The 18,746-nt window shown below is 51.1% G+C and overlaps 1 long non-coding RNA gene across 2 annotated transcripts in view; it reads left to right on the top strand.

The window, feature by feature from the left end:
- The first annotated feature begins 4,973 nt into the window (after positions 1-4,973).
- Positions 4,974-18,746, top strand: part of LOC117073024 — a 34,119-nt gene continuing 20,346 nt past the window's right edge. Inside the window, exons 1-5 of one of the 2 annotated variants that reach the window (XR_004433062.1) lie at positions 4,981-5,488; positions 10,623-10,746; positions 10,973-11,154; positions 11,334-11,525; positions 11,624-12,694. This is a non-coding gene — a long non-coding RNA (uncharacterized LOC117073024). Of the gene's footprint in view, positions 5,489-10,622; positions 10,747-10,972; positions 11,155-11,333; positions 11,526-11,623; positions 12,695-18,746 lie in introns of those variants that run through there. The other variant, XR_004433063.1, reaches the window with a different exon arrangement.

The following is an 18,746-nucleotide window of genomic DNA, read 5'->3' as shown; positions in this document are numbered from 1 at the left end:
TTTACAATTTTTCACCCTATGACCTGTCAACTGCTTGACAATGGTTTCCATGGTTTGTCTCTTTAAGGTTCCTTAAATTTTGTTTTGTGGCAACGCACATTTAGCCATTCCAAGCATTTACAGAGTCCTGGGCCTTTGCCCTTCCCTGGGAAGGCTGTAGACATCAGTTAAGGCCCCAGCCCTCAAGTAGCCCAGAGTCTGGTGGAAGACAGATGAGTACACGGGTGCTGCCTCTGCACTGTCCTGTGTTCTGGGTTCCTGTGTCCTGTGTAGACACATGTGACTGTGGGAGGTGTCCCAATGTGGTGACATCTGCAGGGTCTCGAAGGATGAGGACAAGTCTTCTAGGAATGAAGGGATGATGGCAGGTCCTGCTTCAAGGGAGGGGGTGTGAGGGAGGGGGTGAGGGTGAGGAATGGCCAGGTGGACTGGTCCAGGTAGTGAGGGGCTCTGCCTTTTGTGCTGGGGAGTTTGGCCCTTGTCCATTGCTCATTGAGAGCCAGAGCCTTGTCTGGTGCTTACTGAGAACATCTGCCCAGGAGAGTGATTTACTTAGAAAATGACTTTTTGGAAGACTTTACCCAGAAAGAGACTTTTGTGCTTCCATCAGCTCTGAACCTCCAGTCACAGGGAAGCAGGCGCTAATCAATTCTTTCAGAAGGGAGGAGCTATATGGAGCTGGGGAGGAATCAAACCTGGAGGAACAACTGGAGAGCAGCTGGCCCTGGAGGAGTAGCAGGGGGAGGAGCTGACCCTGGAGGAGAAGCTGGGAAGGAGCTGACCCTGGAGGAGAAGCTGGGGAGGAGCTGGCCTTGGAGGAGCAGCTGGGGGAGGAGCTGACCCTGGAGGAGCAGCTGGGGGAGGAGCTGGCCCTGGAGGAGCAGCTGATCCTGGAGGAGAAGCTGGGGGAGGAGCTGGCCCTGGAGGAGAAGCTGGGGAAGGAGCTGGCCCTGGAGGAGCTGACCTTGGAGGAGGGTATGGGCTGAGGTAAGGGAAGAGGAGAGTCAGGGAGACGAGATGGGAGTGGTGTTGGGCCTGAGCTCAGGTGGAAGTTCTGGAGCTGGGGAAGAGGGTGGGCTCCTGGAAGGCCTGCTAGGTACAACCTTTCTCTGAGAAGCCCCCTCACAGTGAGTTGATTGAGAAGAAAGCACTTTTTCAGTTACAAAGTGAGGAGAATAGCTACACATCCATGTTCTTAGAGCTGAAAGAAGATTTGAAAATGACCCATGGACAGGAACAGAGCAGGGGAGGCACCCGCTATGTGTCACGTGCTCCACTGTGGGGTTCCATTCATTTTCCCACAAGGCCAAGGACCCCCGCTGGAGGGCAAGTGGGCTGGGCATCGCTGCCAGGCCTACCCAGGACTGGCACTGTGTTCCTCCCCATCACTCCCGCTCCCGGCCTTCCTCCCCTTCAGGCTGGAATGTTCACCATTTCAGGTTTCAGGAGGACAGTAGCCCCCTGCTCCTCCAATGACTGACTCATTCACGTTAGAGTTTGCCTGCATTATTTTAAAAAAACCTCTTTAGGTTTTACATTGATTAGATAGTTCTGGAAGGTCATGTGCTTCCCTGAATCAAGCAGAGACATTATTTGTGACTATCAATAATTATTTTCTTATTAATGTAATTAAAGATCTCATTCTTTCCTATCTAGTAGCCTCGAAGAAAGAAATCTTCCAATTATCTCCACCTTCAGGTTCTTTTTTTTTTTTTTCAAAGTATCTCTAATTATCACTCTTGCTACAAGTATAATCAACTCGCATAAATGAGATTCTATTCTTAGCCTTCATTTAGCTAGCCTTCATCTGTTTTCTAGCACTTTTTATGTTATGGTGACAAACTAAGCTAACACATCTATTCCACACACAACCCACATGGAAAGGCCCGAACTAAAAGAACATATTTACAGAGAAGTTGACTCAGAACACTCTAAACACACAGGAACCAAGATAAGGGATTCCGCCACGGAGTACAGAGCTCTTCCTGTCTGACTCCCGCTGGAGTCACGCGAAGCCCCAAGCTCAGTTGCATTTCTCTTTCTGCTCATTGCTGGCCCTAGTAACTGGCATGTTTGAGAAACTGGAATCTGTCCATTCATTTGCTCATTCGACAGGTACCAGGTTCCTGACATGTGCTGGGCTCTGTTTCCAGGATTGTGGGAGAAGGAGGGAGGAACATGGCCTCTTGCCTCTAATGTCTCTCCCAGGTCAGTGTAAGCACACAGAGGGGTGTTGAGTAGTGCGGACTGGCGGTATGATAGGAATCAGAAAGGAAACTGAGGTCTGAGGCTGTGGGGGTGTGGGGCAAGGGTGGGGGAGAAGAAGGGGCATTCTGAGCAATCTGGGGGTGAGACTTCTGGGTGGGGTCTTTGCAATGGGGAGGGCACCTGCCCTGGCTCCACCGTGTCCTGAAAACCACTGAGAGCAATTTAAGGCTGTTTGCAGGACTTGTGGCTCTATCACCATTTGGTTCACTCTGCAGAACGTTTGAGCCCAACCTAACAACCCTACGCATCCTTTGATCTGGAGTGTCCTCAGAGGTGAGTTTCAGAACATGGCTAGGCTGGGGAGGAGCTGACCCTGGAGAAGTAGCTGGGGAGGACCTGACCCTGGAGAAGTAGCTGGGGAGGACCTGACCCTGGAGAAGCAGCTGGGGAGGACCTGACCCTGGAGAAGTAGCTGGGGAGGAGCTGACCCTGGAGAAGTAGCTGGGGAGGAGCTGACCCTGGAGAAGTAGCTGGGGAGGAGCTGACCCGGGAGAAGTAGCTGGGGAGGAGCTGACCCTGGAGAAGTAGCTGGGGAGGAGCTGACCCTGGAGAGGTAGCTGGGGAGATAGGGTTTCCTGTGATGCCCGTGGCTCACAGTGGATAAGGAGCCTTTTCCCCTTCGTTACGAGTCTCTTCACAGGGAGTGGGACCCACCGGCTCACTTGGGCTGGAGGAGCAGTTTCAATTACATCTCAGAAAGGATGCTTGTAGCTGACAAGCATTTGCCACCACTTAAATGGCTGTTCTTAAATGGGCTTTGCATAAATGCTGTCACTCAGCTATAGGGGGCCCATTTTGCAACCAGCTCAGCTGGGTGACTGTGTTTTCATCGCCTCAGCTTTGGCCTTTCCTGAGGACAGGGAATGTGTGGAAAGGTTTTGAATTAAAGTCCTGCCCGGTGTCAGACACAGGGTCTCTGCCTGGAAGCCCATATGACCTCTGGCCTTGAGCCCCAGGCTCGCCCCTTAAGGCCCATGTCCATGGTGGCCGTGGCTGCCACTGGGTCCTCTGCATTCCTCATTCCTGCCTCCATCAGCCCCTGCTGTAGTCTAAGGTGCTGCCCGTTGATGTACGCCTCTTCCCCTGGTTGGTGACACAGCGTAGTGAGGGCCCTTGGTGCTGCGCCTTGTGAGGGTCCCCTGAGGCTGTAACAAGGCACTAAGCCAGAAATTCATCTTCTCCCAACCATGGAGGCCAGGAGTCTGATATCAGGTGTGGGCAGGGCTGGCTTCTCCTGAGGCTGGCCTTTGGCAGACAGCTGCCCTCTCCTTGTGTCTTCACGAGGCTGCCTGTCTGTGCCTGTCTGTGTCCACACTCCTCTTGCCGTAAGGACAGTCAGATTGGTTTAGGGCTTGCCCTAAAGACCTCCTTCTTACCTAGTTACTTCTTTTTAGATCTTGTCTCCGGATATAGCCACATTCTGAGGTCCTGGGATCAGGACTTCAGCAGGAACTTGGAGATGCAACTCAGACCAGAGCAGGCCCCAGCTGAGCGCAGCGCCCGTGACATGATGCGCCATGCTGCCCTTCGGTTCCCAACCGCGTCTCTGCTGAGCTCCAGGTCTGCACATGGTGGCTGGCCTGCATCTCGCCTGGTGGCTGTGGGGCACCTTCGACTGACCTGATTCCAGCCCCCTCTTTCTGCCCCTGCCCCACCTCATCCTTCCCTGGCCCCGGGCTCTCCCTCAGCAAACGGCCCCTCCTCCTTTGCTGGGCACATTCATGGCCTTGCTCCCAAACCAGAAACCTGAGCCTTGCCCTGGACTTCCCTCTGTCTCCCTCCCTCTGTCCCTCTCTCCCCTCATATCCAGCCAATCCCAAATCCTACGGAGTCTTCCTTGTTAGAATTGGTCCTGTCCCCCTTCCTTCCTCTCTGTCCTCTGCTGCTATCTCAGGCCTTCACTGAGGCTGTCAACGTCCCCATCTCTGGTCCTGCCCTTCTGATCTGCTGCCCACTCTGACCAGGCTGAGCCTGCTAAGATGCATGTGTCCCATTGATCTTTCCTGCTCAGCTCCCTCCTGAACCTCCATCTGCCTTTGGGGTCCTTCTGTCCTCACAGACCTGGCATCCTGCCACCCCGGGCCTGACCCCCTTGGAATCCCTGTGTACCTGAGCTCTCCAGTGCCTGCGTTTTCTCCCCTGCCTTTGGCCTGAGCTGCACTCCCTCCTCAGATCCCAGCCTTGGCCCTCTCTCCTGGCATTGCTGATGAAGGTTCCTGGGGGCCTGGTAGCTCCTTGAACCAAGTGTTTGTCTAAAATAATCCTCATTTTCCCCGTAGATGCCTTCATTCTCCTTCTCCTTCTTCTTCTTTTTCCTCCTCTGCCTCCTCCTCCTCCTCCTCCTCCTCCTCCTCCTCCTCCTTCTCTTCCTCTTATGGAGTTTCTCGCTTCTGTTGCTCAGACTGGAGGGCAATGGCATGATCTCAGCTCACTGCAATCTCTGCCTCCTGGGTTCAAGCTGTTCTCCTGCCTCAGCCTCCTGAGTAGCTGGGATTACAGGCATACGCCATCATGCCCGGCTAATTTTTGTATTTTTAGTAGAGACAGGCTTTCTCCCTGTTGACCAGGCTGGTCTCAAGCTCCTGACCTCAGGTGATTCGCTCACCTTGGCCTCCCAAAGTGCTGGGATGACAGGCATTAGCCACCGTGCCCAGCCATTCGCTTCTTACATAATACAAACTCAGCACAAAATTGCATCCAGAGAAGCTCACATGCAGCTCCAGACATCAGAAAAGAGTAGTTTTGATCTATTTTTGCTATCTCAAAGTTCTGGAAGAGGATGTGGTGCAGGCAGAATGCTATCTTGTAACACTGGAGCCCTGGCGGGAAGCCTGAGCTCATAGGGAGGGGGACAGGCTCCCTGGGCATGGATCCAGGCTCCGGTACTTTCTGTCTGGCCTTTGGGAGTGTTGGGCCTCTGCCTCAGTTTCCACATATGTGGAAAATGGGCAAAATGCAAGAAGCTGCCTCACTGTGCTGTGACAAGGACTGATGTGAGAGCGCTCCAGGCTCACAGACCAGTGCTGGGACGTGGGGGCTCTGACACAGAGTGGCTGCACGGGACCTTCACCATCATCTCCCTGAGGCCATGCCCCACAGTGCTTTCCTGGTGTCCTTGACACGGCTCCCATCTTCCGTGTGCCCACTCCGAGCACTTCTGTCTCCTCTCGGCTTCCATCTTTCTCCTCTTCGCATTACCCCATTTTCCCACAAAATATTGGTAAGTACATGAACAGCAAAGACCCCTCCTCAGACTGCGAGAGAGGGTGAGGGTGGGGGTGGGGGCAGGGGCAGGGGGCTTAGAGTTTCCCAACTTTCCCCTCTCACTCACATTGGCTGACTGTCCCATCATAGCCACTCAGCTTCCTGGGAGGTACTCAGGAAAAAAAGGGCTCTTTGGCCAGAAACTTTGTGTCTTTTTTTTTTTTTTTTTTTTGAGATGGAGTCTCCCCTTATCACCCAGGCTGGAGTGCAGTGGCACAATTTTGGCTGACTGCAACCTTCTCCTCCCAGGTTCAAGCAATTCTCCTGCCTCAGCCTCCTGAGTAGCTGGGATTACAGGTGTGCGCCACCACACCCAGCTAATTTTTATATTTTTGGTAGACACAGGGTTTCACCATGTTGGCCAGGCTGGTCTCGAACTCCTGACCTTAAGTGATCTGCCCGCCTCGGCCTCTCAAAGTGCTGGGATTACAGGTGTGAGCCACCACGCCTGGTTGGACAGAGGTTCTGTGTCTTTTTGTTTCGGAACCCTTCTTGAGGGCACTGTTGGGTATCACCAGGCAGCCTTGGCATAAGAACAGATTTAGATATGGCTTGGATGTTTGCCCCTCCAGGTGTCATGTTGAAATGTGATTCCCACTGGTGGAGACAGAGCCTGGTGGGAGGTGTCTGGGTCCTGGGGGTGGATCCCTCATGAATAGTTTAGTGCCATCTCCTTGGTGATGAGTGGGTTCCCGCTCTGAGTTCATATGAGTGCTGGTCGTTTAAAAGTGCATGGCACCCCCTGACTCGCTGCCTCTCTCACCATGAGATGCACCTGCTACCCCTTCACCCTCCACCATGATTGGAAACTTCCTGAGGCCTCGCCAGAAGCAGATGCTGGCGCCATGCTTGCAGCCTGCAGAACCTCAAGCCAATCAAGCCTCTTGTCTTTATAAATTCCCCAGCTGCAGGTGGGCTCCTTTAGAGCACCGCCAGGGTGGCCTCACACAGATTCCCGCTCCAATTTAGCTCTGGGAAAAAGCTGGTTTTGCTTTTCGCTTTTTTGTTCTTTGGACAAATTTAGAAGTTTTCTTTCTGTTAGAAAATGAAAATTATGCTCCTGGACAAGTTTCCTGTTTTGCTTCAGCTGTCAGGAAACCCCATGTCCAGCTGCAAAGCCAGTCCGAGTCGGGCCAGGGTCCGCTTTCTGGAGGCTCTTGTGTCTGTTGTCCTCTCGTGAGGCATGAGGAGCAGAGGGTCTGGGGGCGACACAACAGACTCCCTTCATCTCTCACGGGAAGGTGTTTGCTTTAGGCCCTCACTCTAACATTCTAATCTCAAACTCATACACGTTTCCTCTAACGTTTATCATACTCCACAGAACTGGACAGACCTCCATAAATACCAAACTGGCTTCGTGTGCTTCAGCTTTACAATATGCAGCATTTAAAAAAAATGACAGGGTCCAGGGTTTACACATTTACATCCTATGCAAATAATTATGGCAAGTGTGTGAATCAGAAAAATGTGCTTTGAATTAGGCTGGCCTCTCCTTTCAATATTGCCTTTTATTTGAAAAGAGGCAAACAGAAAGGAATTACATCTATTTGCTTTTTCTGTTGAATATTTTAATGGTTTGTTCTGTCTGAGAAAACCTGATGTTTAGCTAAAGTTGACAGAAACCACAAGTGGACGTGTCAAAACAAGCTGGAGAAAGTTACTTTTGATGTGTTTTATTGAGATATCCGGGTACTTTCCAATTATTTTATGCCAAGAAAGGTAATTCTTCACAAAAAAATGATTTCTTTTGAAAACCACAAGTGTAACTTGTCAAACCTTAAATATCATTTCGATCCATCGCGGGGGATGTTCTAAGGCAGGCTCTGCGGCTCCTGGCAGGAACAAGAAAGCAGATTTGAGGGACGCGTGTGCAGCGTGCATAGCCGTCCCTCCACGCTGTCCTCCGCACACGGGGGGACACGGGAGGCAGGCGGCCTCCTCTGTGCTCAGGAGGAGTTTGTGGCACTTCACGTCCGCACTGCCCTGCTCCCTGCAGCAGCACCCAGAGCTGTCCTTGGGCTCTGAGGCCACTGAAATGTGAGTGAGCAAAGAGCTTTGAGCCGCTGAAGCCCACTGGCTCTTGGCTCTGAGAAACAGGGATGTTCAGACAGGCGGCCCCTGTTCTGGGGGTGCTGGAAGGGCCCAGATGGCATGTGGCAGTCAGCCAGGCCTGGGGCCAGCACTGATTCTGCCACCCAGGAGTCCCCAAGCTTCCCTGAGCCCGGTTCCTCTTCTTAATGCCAGGGCGAGCAGATCCCTCCTGCAGGGTAATGGAGCCCTAATGAACAGCACGCAAGGACTCCCAGCCATGGGGTGCTGGGCGCAGGGCCCGCTGTGCAGGAGCCCCGTGGACGGACGTGTGCCCTTCTCCCCCAGCTTGGATAACTGAGGCCCAGAGAGAGACCGCTCCCCAACCTTGCCCTGCCTCTTAGCAGAGTCCAGCTCTGCACACACGCAGCTCGCCGCTCCCTTCTCTCGTGGGGTGAAATCCAAATTCTTTGTAGACACGGGCAGTGTGCACACGTGAAATACCTGTGTTCCTCGGCACTAGATTTTTCAAAAGGTGACTTAAGAAACAGCTCACAAATACAAAGACAATGGGGAAGGGAGGTGTTTTCAGATTAGACGGAAACCACATGAAAGACGCTTCGGAAGAGGAGCGAGGTTTGGACTTGACTAGGCAGTGGGCGGGGCCGGATCCCCGGTCGTCCAGGAGGGGCCCAGGCGCGTGGAACCGCGGGGGTGGGGGGCTCCCAGGAGGCAGCCCTGCCCTGGGGAGATGCCTGGAAGCCCCCGCGCCCCCACCTGGCCACATGCTGTGTGGAGGATTGGAAAACCATCTTCTCCATTGGCACAGACGGTCGGATCTGTGGGGCCTCAGAGGGCAGCTGCGAGAACGGCTCTGGCTGAGGTCTGGAGGCGCGCATCCCTCCGTCTTGGCACTGGGACTGCTCTGCCTGTCGCCTGAATTTTACCACTCAATGTTCTTTAAAAAAGGGGACGAGGACAACAAGCTTGGGGAAAGCCCACATTTAATTAAGGTGCAGCCCCCGACGAGGTGCGCACACGTGGTCAAGGTGTAGGAGACAGAGGCCCACCTGGGAGCCTGCCAGGCAGCGCCAGGTCACAGGTCCCAGCCCTCAGCTGGACAGGCCGTCCCTCCTTGGAGGCTGCAGGGCGGGACTGTGTCCCCGGTGCAGGCGGGATTTGGCCCATTTTGAGTCGGGCTGTGTGAACATCTGCAGCTGCTGGGTTTCTTGGTCTGGCCTATAGTGGACCCAGGAGCACCTTTGCCAGGCTGAGTGGGAGGCCCGGACAGGTTCACCAGGCTCAGGTCTGTCTGTCTGCCTTTCCCATGTTGCCCTGGGGTGCGCTAGCTTTCTTGGGGTGTGCCTAACCTTTCAGCCTCCTTCCTGCCACCTCCCCCCTACTTTTGTGTCCCTGCAGGAAGGAGGAGAGGACCCTGGTCCAGCGCCATCCACAAGCCTTTGTGGGTCCCTGGGTCTTTGTGGGTTCCCAGGGCAGGGTGGGGGCTGGCTGCCCTATGTTGCTCCAGCCTCGGCTAGTGAGAAGAAGGCCGGGCCTTGGCTGACTTGATGTGGTGTGTACCAGGCTGCCCGCTGCTCCCTCAAAGCGGGGCCCCAGGTCAGCTATAGGATCCTGAGCCCAGCTGTGCTGCCTGGGGCTGAGCAACCTCTTGAAACACAGGTCTGGGGAGAATGTGTTCTGGCCTCTGTGCAGAGCCCACTCGAGACCAGGAGGACCCAGGGTGATCCCACACCCTGGACGCCAGGGTGGCAGCGTTATCCAAGACCCTGGGAAGGGAGAGTGGCTGTGGCCTGCCCCGGAACTGGAGGGAGGAGGACACTGGATGGTTCCAGCTGTGGGTGGATAGAGGCCACATTGGTGCTGGGGCCCTGGAACCCTGGGGGCCACAGTCCAGTGAAGGAGCATCCAGGACCCCTGGACACCGAGCCCTGGGCATGGTGGGTAGTGTTGAAAAATGGATTGCATGAGACTTTGTCCTTCCTCTCTTTGGCCATTCTCAGTGGGGCTTGGGTTCCTCGGGAATTTCTCATGGGAAGAATGAGAGGGACAGGTGAGAGGACAGAGCCTGCTTCTGTTCCTCCTTCACCTTGTGGGGAGTCACACATGCACAGGTGGGAAGGGCTCTCGGCCAACAGGTGAGGCTGCCTGGGCTGGGGCCTGCAGTCAGCTGCCATCTGTGAGGCCTTTGGCAACTGTTTTTCCATCAACCTAAGAAGAATAGGCTAAAACCAGCACATTCTAAATCACCCACATTGTCAACAAGCGCACGCGAGTGGCCCTGCAGTGTCTGCACTGTTTCTGCTCCTGAATTGCATTGGTGTGGAGCTGCCCGCCAGCTTCCCATTCACAGTGCAGGGCTTCTCAAAGCTGAGCTGTTCTCAGGCCCTTGAGGCCTGGAGTTTGCTGGCCTGGCCTGCGTTGTGGCATCAACACCCCATGTGAGCTTCGACGTCTTGTCTCTTCTTGCCTCCTCCTCAGTAGGCGTCAGGGTTCCTGGGTCGCCTCACTGCTCACCCCAACTTGCCCTCAGTAAGTGGGCTCCCAGCCACAACTCTACGCCCCTCTGTCTGTAACTGCCAACTCCACAGGCTTGGCTGGCCTCTCTCCTGGGCGCCAGGCCCTATGCACAAACATCACCAGACCCTCCCATGCCTGGATGTCCTGCGTGGGTCTGGACATCAACCGAGAGCGAGGCTCAGCCTCCTCCATCCCCACAGCCTCCTAGAGACTCCCTCTCGGTTTGGGTCACTGTCATCGGCCAAGCTGAACGCATTAAGCTGAGAGCGAACCGTGACACCACACCCTTCCTTCCTTCTTTCTATCTGGTTGGCTTCAAAAATCGAACTGCCCTGCCTTGGCTGCTTGCCGTGCCCCGGCCACTGCAGGGCGCTGCCTCTGCTGTCTTTCCCCAGGCACTCACTGACCGGCTGGGCTCATTGCAGCAGCCCAGGCTCCGGTTCCTCTTCTCTTTCAGGGGATGGAGGGTAGGGACCATGTTGTAGAGCCATCACCTCTCGCCTCCTCTTCTCTTGTCCCACCAGGGCTGAGCCTGTGCCTGGCACATCATCACTCACAGACGTGATGCTGAGTGGCTGAGACCGAACAGCAACAAGACCAAGCTCTTTGGGAAAGCCTCAGAGCCCCCGAAGGCTACGTCAGGAGCTGGTGAGGATCTCTGCCCTTCAGGAGGAATCCTCGCACAGGAGGAGTCAGGACTGCCAGATGTGAGGACATCCTTTAGGGCAGTGCTGCCAAGCCTTTTACATGTGCTGGCACACGGGAAAGTGAACACCTTTGTGTGACAAGATGCAGCTGATGGCAAAGTCCTGGAGGGTGGCAGTCCCAGGGCAGAGCCCCCTCCCTGGGCACAGCCCTCACCTGATGTTCCCAGGTCCCCTGCACGCCGGGCATTCTGGGATGTGCTCATTTATCCTTGGGGTCCTCACCGTCTCTCACGGCGCTGGGAAAGAATCTCTCTGTGAGGATGAATTGTGGAGGAAAAACCTGGCCGAGTTTCACATGTGAAGGGATCAGACGTGTCATCTGTGACAGGGTGGCTGCAGAGGGTTTCAAGTACAGTGTCCTGCTTGCCCCAACTCGGCAGGCTGTGGCTGGGGACTTGGGCCAGCCCTTTCCCCTTTGTGGGTCTCAGTTTCATCGGTAGGGTGGGGAGGCAGTAGGGTGGCCTCCCAGCCCCTGTATGGGAGCCCCCTCCTCTTCCTTGATCTTTGTCTGTTTTTCTCTTTGTTCAGCTGGAGACAAGCTGTCACCCTCTGGCTTCCCAGGGAATCCAATGGCACGGGTGTTTCCCAGGCCTGGGTGTCGCGTCCCGCAGTGGCGTCCTCACCTCTCCCCTCGTTCATCAGCGTGTTTGCAGCCGCAGCCCCTCATTTCCTCTCTGAGGATTGCAGACCAGGGACAGCTCGGCTGAGTGGCTCCTAAAGGTACTTTCCAAACCTCCCAGTTAACTCTGTGATGATGGGGTTAAGGGTGCTGTCTTTTCTTCCACACAGTCATTCATTGCAATGTTGTCTTGCCCAAGTTATGCCACGCGTTTTGCCAAGCGCTGCTCTCCCCTGGTATCCTGGCGTTTGCCGCTCAGCAACACGGCCTGCATTGCGTGGGACAGCTCCTCGTCCTGGCCATCCCAGGGCACCGCCACATCTCTTGGGCCTACCTGGGTCTCCTCTCAGATGGAGCAAACCCACACCCACCCAAGTCACGGTGTTTCCAAGGGTGTGTGGCCGGGTGTCCTATGCGTGCGTGGGGCTAATTTGGAATTTACTCATTAAAACTTACGAAATCACTGCAAGGTCACGATGAGGCTCCGGTGGGAGCGGGCCACAGCAGCCCCGGGCTGGAAGTCAAACAAGGAAGTAGGATCGTGTTGGAACCTGACGCTTCTGCCGGCGTGCTGGGTGCAGAGAGCGGCTCTGAAGATCAGAGCAATGGCACAAAAGGGCCATGGTGACTGTGCAGAGGCCAGGGCTTCATTCCAGGCCCAGAGGGAAGTAGGTGGGAGTCAGAGCTGCCTTCCCTCGTGGCCCTCTGGCCTTGTCCTGCTGATGGCAGGGCTGGTGTTAGGGTAGGGGTTGACATGACACAAATCCACCCTGGAGCTTAGGAACATTGCCACGGAGGTTTCTATGTGAACCACATGCACATGTTTTCAAGGAACATTAAAACTAAAAACTAAATGAATTCATAAATAAGGTATAATTGATGTCATGATGACGTCATGACGTGCTGAACCAGCCAAGCCCGGCGGTGAAGGTCATGACCTTTGGAATCCAGCAGACCTGGGTTCGAGGCTCAGCCTGGCTACTTCCTGCTTGTGTAATCTTGGCTGCCTGAATGGACTGCACTTGGCCTTGGTTTCCTCGTCGGTGAAACGGGGCAGTGGTGACACAGGCTGCTGGCTTAGGTTAAATGAGAGCACGTGGGCGAGCCACAGTTCAGCGCCTGGCATGCGGCAGTACTTCAGGAAGTGGTAGCTACCCCGTCATCGTCACTGTCACCTGGGACGTCTCCAGCGCCGCCCTGTGTAAGGAAGGTGGCCCTCCTTCCCGTCGGTGCTGGGGCATTTCCTGCTCACTGGATGCCCCCTGTACAGGTCAGCTCTCCCTCCCCTCTGCAGCCTCCCAGGTGACCTCCTGCTAAAGATTCCAGCACCTATAAAACGTGTTCTTACTCATTTTATGGGTGTCCTTATTAAAAAGCACCACCCGCTCAACTTTACCTTCATAAGCTGGATTATTTCCTTTTTCTTCCTAAAGCAAAGATGCCTCCCTGCCAAGATTGGGGCATTTTATGGTTCATTCAAACCCAAATGTATCATCTAGATTTATAAGAAACACACCCAGTGCCAAGCGCTTAGGGCACATGTACCAAACCAGGGGGCATGATTGACAAGCAGAATCCTTCCCAGACTTCCGCTCTCTTTCCCGCTTGACCCTTCACATGGGGAGGGAAGGGGGCTGCTTGGAGAAGCCGCTAGAAGGAAGGGGCAGGTTGAGCAGTGACTCTGAGCTGAGAAGTGCCTCGGATGCGGGGCTGTGAGGAGGGTGCCTTAGGTGGGCAGTGGTTCCTGAGGTAACCAGGATGCAGCAGCTCTGCAGAGCTGGCTCCCGGCTGCGTGCTCTTGTTCTCTCCCGGCACTGCTCCCTGGGAAGGGAGGCTGGGAGGAGTCTGGAGACGCATCCCAGGACCACTTTGCAGAGACCTGGAGCACTGAGGACTGAGCAGTGTTTCTAATCACGGTCTGAGGCTCAGGCAGTTACTGCCTTGAGGCCAGTCTGGTCTTGCAGCGCGAATTTAACAAGATCCCTAAAACAAAAATGTCAATCAGACAAATGGTTCCTGTTGGTCCAGTGGGTGAATTTGCTAGGGTGCTGGAGGGAGTCAGGGTGTCTTTAGGCTGCCCACTCACACTTTCAATCTTAGGGTCTTTTAACAGCAATTTTGGCAAAATGCAACAGCAGCCAGTTTTCAGTGCATAAGGAGAAGGTGAAAAGGAAGCAGGTTGAGTCTGTCTCCAGCACAGATCCCCCGCTCCAAAAGCAGGGCCGAAGGGTGGGCTGAGGGGAGGCGGCGGCCGGCAGGAGGGTACAGCTGAGTCCTGTAATTCAAACAGACAGAAGTGCTGGGATGGAAAATGGGCTTTTTGAATGCACGCTCCAGCCCTGTGCTCGCAGCAGGGGCCCGGACGCTGCCTAATGGCCCCCGGACCTGATCATTTCTCTTTATCAACGGTCGGTTAGGGAGACCATGACAGGGCTCCTCTCATGCTTTAAACAGAGGCTGCCCCTCGTCTGACACAGAGGGACCCAAGTGGTCCTTCCCTGCAGCCCCTTCGCTTTGCAGATGGAGAGGCTGAGGGTACACAGCTCACCCCACGTTGCACAGTGTCGGGGCAGAATGGGCCTCTCTAGACACCCCCACTCCCATCCACTCACCTCACCTGGCTGCTGTCCATTTTCATAGCTGTTCCTGTTTTGGAAATGAGCATGGAACTTATTTTTAGCTGCATAGAGGTAAGGGCTGCTGCGGGGCCAAGCGTGGGGCCACAATCACCACTGACTTCACCACTGACTTTGCCATTGATATCCTGGTGTCACGCCTCCCAGGGAGGAAGGGGTTGCACAGCAAGGCCGGCTGGGAAGCACTTAGGTGAATCCCTTGGTGACCGCCTGGACGGTGTCCTGTGCACCCGACTTTGCAGCACAGCTTGGAGTATTCAGAGACCTCCTTGGGGCTCCTGTCGCTTGGCACACGTCCCGGCAAGGTCCCCACTGGAGCGTGTCTGAGTAGGATGAGGATTTCTTCCTCACTCCTAAAGGAGAGTCTGCTCTGACTACGCATCACCTCGCACTCTGAGTTTCTAGAGAGAACCCCTCCACTCATGGTGTGAACGAGGAGTGCAGAGCTGGGCCAGCTTGGGGATGAGCCCGGAGCAGGATGACAGGGGTGTCACATGTTGATAGCGATGTCATGATGATGGGGAAGTCACGTGTCACTTGGGGATGAACACGTGTTCTCCACGCTGTCCCCGAGGACCCCATTAGGTCTGCACACAGACTCTGGGAAGCACGTGCCATCCACCATCGGCTCTGTTTTACAACTGAGGTAGCCGAGGGATGGAGCAGGAAGGCTCTAGGTCCAGGAGCCCACAGTGCTTCTCCAGCCGGCCCAGCAGGCATGTGAGGAGTTGGTGCTGCCTGGGCGCAGGCTTGGCCTCGCATGGCTGGAAAGGGCATGGGTTCAGCTCTGGTGGCAGCATCTGGTCCAAGAAAGTCTAGTGGAACAGTGAGGTTGCACAGGGCAGAGGTGCACTGCTAACTCACCAGCACCCACTTGCAGGGCAGAAGACATGGGCCCCGTCTCGTGTGCCAGCTCAGACAGTGGCATCCACTGACTCTGTCACATTCTTAAAAATCACCGAGTTTATTGTATTGAGAATTAAAACTGAAAAATTTATGACATGTATTAATTCATATAAAAATAACAATAATAAACCCATGACATACAATATTTTTATACAAATAGGATTGTGGCATTGATTTATATTTTTACAAATGTCTTTCATGTCTGGCTTCAGACAGGATGTCTGGATTCTCACATATGTGTTCGTATGTCACATTTTTTTCCCATGCAGCTTTATGAGGATATTACTCACATTTAATGCAATTCACAAATCTAAATTGCACAGTCAAATGGTTTTTAGTGTATTCTACTCACAGACTTGCCTGGCTGTCAGCAGAGCCAACTTCAGAGCATCAATCCCAAAGAAGCTCCAGACCTCCTCCCAGTCCTTTCCGTTCCTTCCAACCTAGCCAGCCATAGACAACCACCTAGAGATTTTCTGTCTTTATGATGTTCCCTGTTTGGTAGTTTTTAAAAATATAAATAGAATCTTACAATATGTAGTCTTTTCTTTCACTTAGCATAATGTTTTCAAGGCTCATTCATATTGTTGTTCATTGCTGTTTATTAATGAATAATATTACATTGTATGGATATACCACATTTTACTTATTTATTGGTTGATAGATTTTGGATTTTTCTCTCTATAGCTATTGGGAACACAGTGGTCCCCCCTTGCCTGCAGTTTTGCTTTCCATGGTTTCAGTTACTTATAGTCAACCCTGGTCCAAAAATATTAAATGGAAAATTCCAGAAGAGAACAATAAGTTCTAAGTTGTCTGCCATTCTGAGTCATGTGATTAAATCTTGTGCCATCCTGCCCTATCCTGCCTGGGATATACATCATCTTTTTTTTTTTTTTTTTTTGAGACGGAATTTTGCTCTTGCTGCCCAGGCTGGAGTGCAATGGCACAATCTCGGCTTACTGCAAGCAACTTCTGCCTCCTGGGTTCAAGTGATTCTCCTGCCTCAGCCTCCCGAGTGGCTGGGATTACAGGCACCTGCCACCACACCTGGCTAATTTTTTGTATTTTTAGTAGAGACAGGGTTTCACTATGTTGGTCAGTCTGGTCTCGAACTCCTGACCTCAGGTGATCCACCCTCCTTGGCCTCCCAAAGTGCTGGGATTCCAGGCATGAGCCACCACACCCAGCCTGCATCATTGCTTTGTCCAGCAGATCTGCACCGGATCTGCCACCTCCCCATTAGCTACATTGTAGCCATTTTGGCCATCACATCAAAAAAGCATAGTCTATATAGGGTTCAGTACTAATCTCACTTTCAGCCATTGTACTTTCTACACATCTACACATCTCTGCTGACACGTCTGATAGTTGGCCTTTTGGATTATAGCCAACTTGATGGGTTTGAAGTGGGCCCTCATTGCAGCTTAGGCTTGCGTTTCTCTAATGGCCAGGGAGGTGGGACATCTTTGCATGTGCTTTTTGGCAATTCATGTATCTTCTTTGGAGAATTGTCTATTCAGGTTCTTCACTCGTTTTTAAATTGGATTGTCTTTTTTATCATGTCATTGTGAGAGTCTTTCCTGTATATGTATCCTATATGCCATATCCCGTATGCCATATACATCCGGTATGGCATCTATCCTGTATGCCAGTTCCTTACCAGATACATGATTTGCAAATATTTCTTCCCATTCTGTGGATTGTCTTTTTCATCTTCTTGATTGTGCTCTTTGAAACACAAAAGTTGAAAATTTTGATGAAGTCCCAACTATCTAATAGTTGTTGTCACTTTTGTTTTTGGTGTCATAGCTAAGAAAACATTGCCTAGTGTAAGGTTATAAGAATTTGCTCCTATGTTTTCTTCTAAGAGTTTTATAGTTTTAGCTTTTACACTTATGTCTATAATCCACTCTGAGTTAATTTTTGTGTATGGTGTGAGGTAGAAGTCCAATTTCATTCTTTTGCACATGGATATCCAATTGTCTCAGTACCATTGGTTAAAAAGACTATTTTCTCCCCATTGAATTTTCTTGGGACCCTTGTTGGAAATCAGTTAACTATAGAATGTGAGGGTTTATTTCTAAACTCTCAACTCAATCTCGACTACCTATACATCTGTCCTTATACCAGCACCACACTCTCTTGATTACTGTAGCTTTGTGGGAAATTTTAAGACAGGAAGTGTGAGTTCTCCAACTTTTTTTTCAAGATTGATTACACTATTATGGGCACTTGCATTTCCATATGAATTTTAGAATCAGCTTGTCAATTTATGCAAAAAAGGCAGCTGCAATATTTATAGAAATTGTGCTGAATCTATAGGTTAACTTGGGGAGTGTTGCATTTAACAACACTAAGCTTTTCAACCCATGGACATGAGATGACTTGCCATTTATTGTATCTTCTTTAATTTCTTTCAACAATGTTTTGTGGTTTTCAAGGTACAAGTTTTCTAATTCCTTTGTTGAGCTTGTTCCTAAGTATTTTCTTCTTTTTCACACTATTGTAAATGCATTTGCTTTCTTAATTCCATTTTCAGATGTTCTTTGCTAGCTTATAGAAATACAATGGCTTTTTGTATATTAATTTTGTATCTTGCAACTTTACTGAACTTGTTTATCAGCTTGAATACTTTTTGAGTGGATTCATTAGGATTTTCTACATACAAGATTATTATGTCATCTGTGAAAAGAAATAGTTTTACTTGTTTTCAAATCTGGATGCCTTTTATTTCTTTTTCTTGCCTAGTTGCCCTGGCCGGAGCCTCCAGTACAATGTTGAATAGAAGTGGTGAGAATGGATGTCTTTGTCTTGTTTCTGATTTTAGAAAAAGCATTCAGTCCATCACCATTAAGTATGATGTTAGGGGTGGGTGTTTCATAGATGCTCTTTGTTGGGTTGAGGAATTTCCCTTTTATCCCTAGTTCGTTGACCATTTATCCTGAAAGCATGTCAGATTTCATCATGTATGTCCTCTATATCTAGTGATAAGTTCATGTTATTATTTTTCTTACTAATATGTTGTATAGCATTGATTGGCTTTCACATGTTGGGTCAACTTTGAATTTCTGGGGTAAGTCCCACTTGGTCATGGAGTATAACCATTTTTATATGTTGCTGAATTCTCTCTGCTAGTATTTTGTTGCAGATTTTTGCATTTATATTCATAAGAGACATTGGTCTGTACTTACCTTGTGATTTGTTTTTCTGGCTTTGAAATCCGGGTGATACTGGCCTCAGAGGGTAAGTTTTAGGATTAAGTTTTGAAATAATATTTTAAAAATAGGTGATGAATAATCATTATTAATTCTTTCAGAAATATTTTGTAGAACTCAATGAAACCAGTAAAAACATCTGGGACTGGGATTTTCTTTGCTGGAGTTAAAAAAATTATTAATTCATTCTGTTACTCATTACAGGTTTATCCAGATTTTCTATTTCTTCTTGAGGCAGTTTTGGTAGTTTGTGCCTTTCTAGGCATTTGTCCATTTCACCTGAATTGTCTTATTTCCTGCCATATAGTTCTTCCCAGTACTCTCTTAATAATACTTTTTATTTCTGTAAAGTTGGTAGTGATGTTACATGTTCATTCCTGATTTTAGTAATATGGACAGTGTGTCGATTTCTTTTTCCAAAGAACTTTTGGTTGCCTTATTTTTTTCTATTTTCTATTTAATTTATTTCTTATCTAATCCTTACTGTTTTTCCTGCTTGCTTTAGTTTTAGTTTGCTCTCCTAGTGTTTTAAGGTGGAAAGTTAGAATATCAATGTGAGATC

This window comes from Trachypithecus francoisi, unplaced genomic scaffold, assembly GCF_009764315.1.
Source record: "Trachypithecus francoisi isolate TF-2019V2 unplaced genomic scaffold, Tfra_2.0 Lachesis_group4, whole genome shotgun sequence".
Taxonomy (NCBI): Eukaryota; Metazoa; Chordata; class Mammalia; order Primates; family Cercopithecidae; genus Trachypithecus; species Trachypithecus francoisi.
Note: the sequence above shows the minus strand (reverse complement) of the source record. Positions and strands in the feature narration are given on the sequence as shown.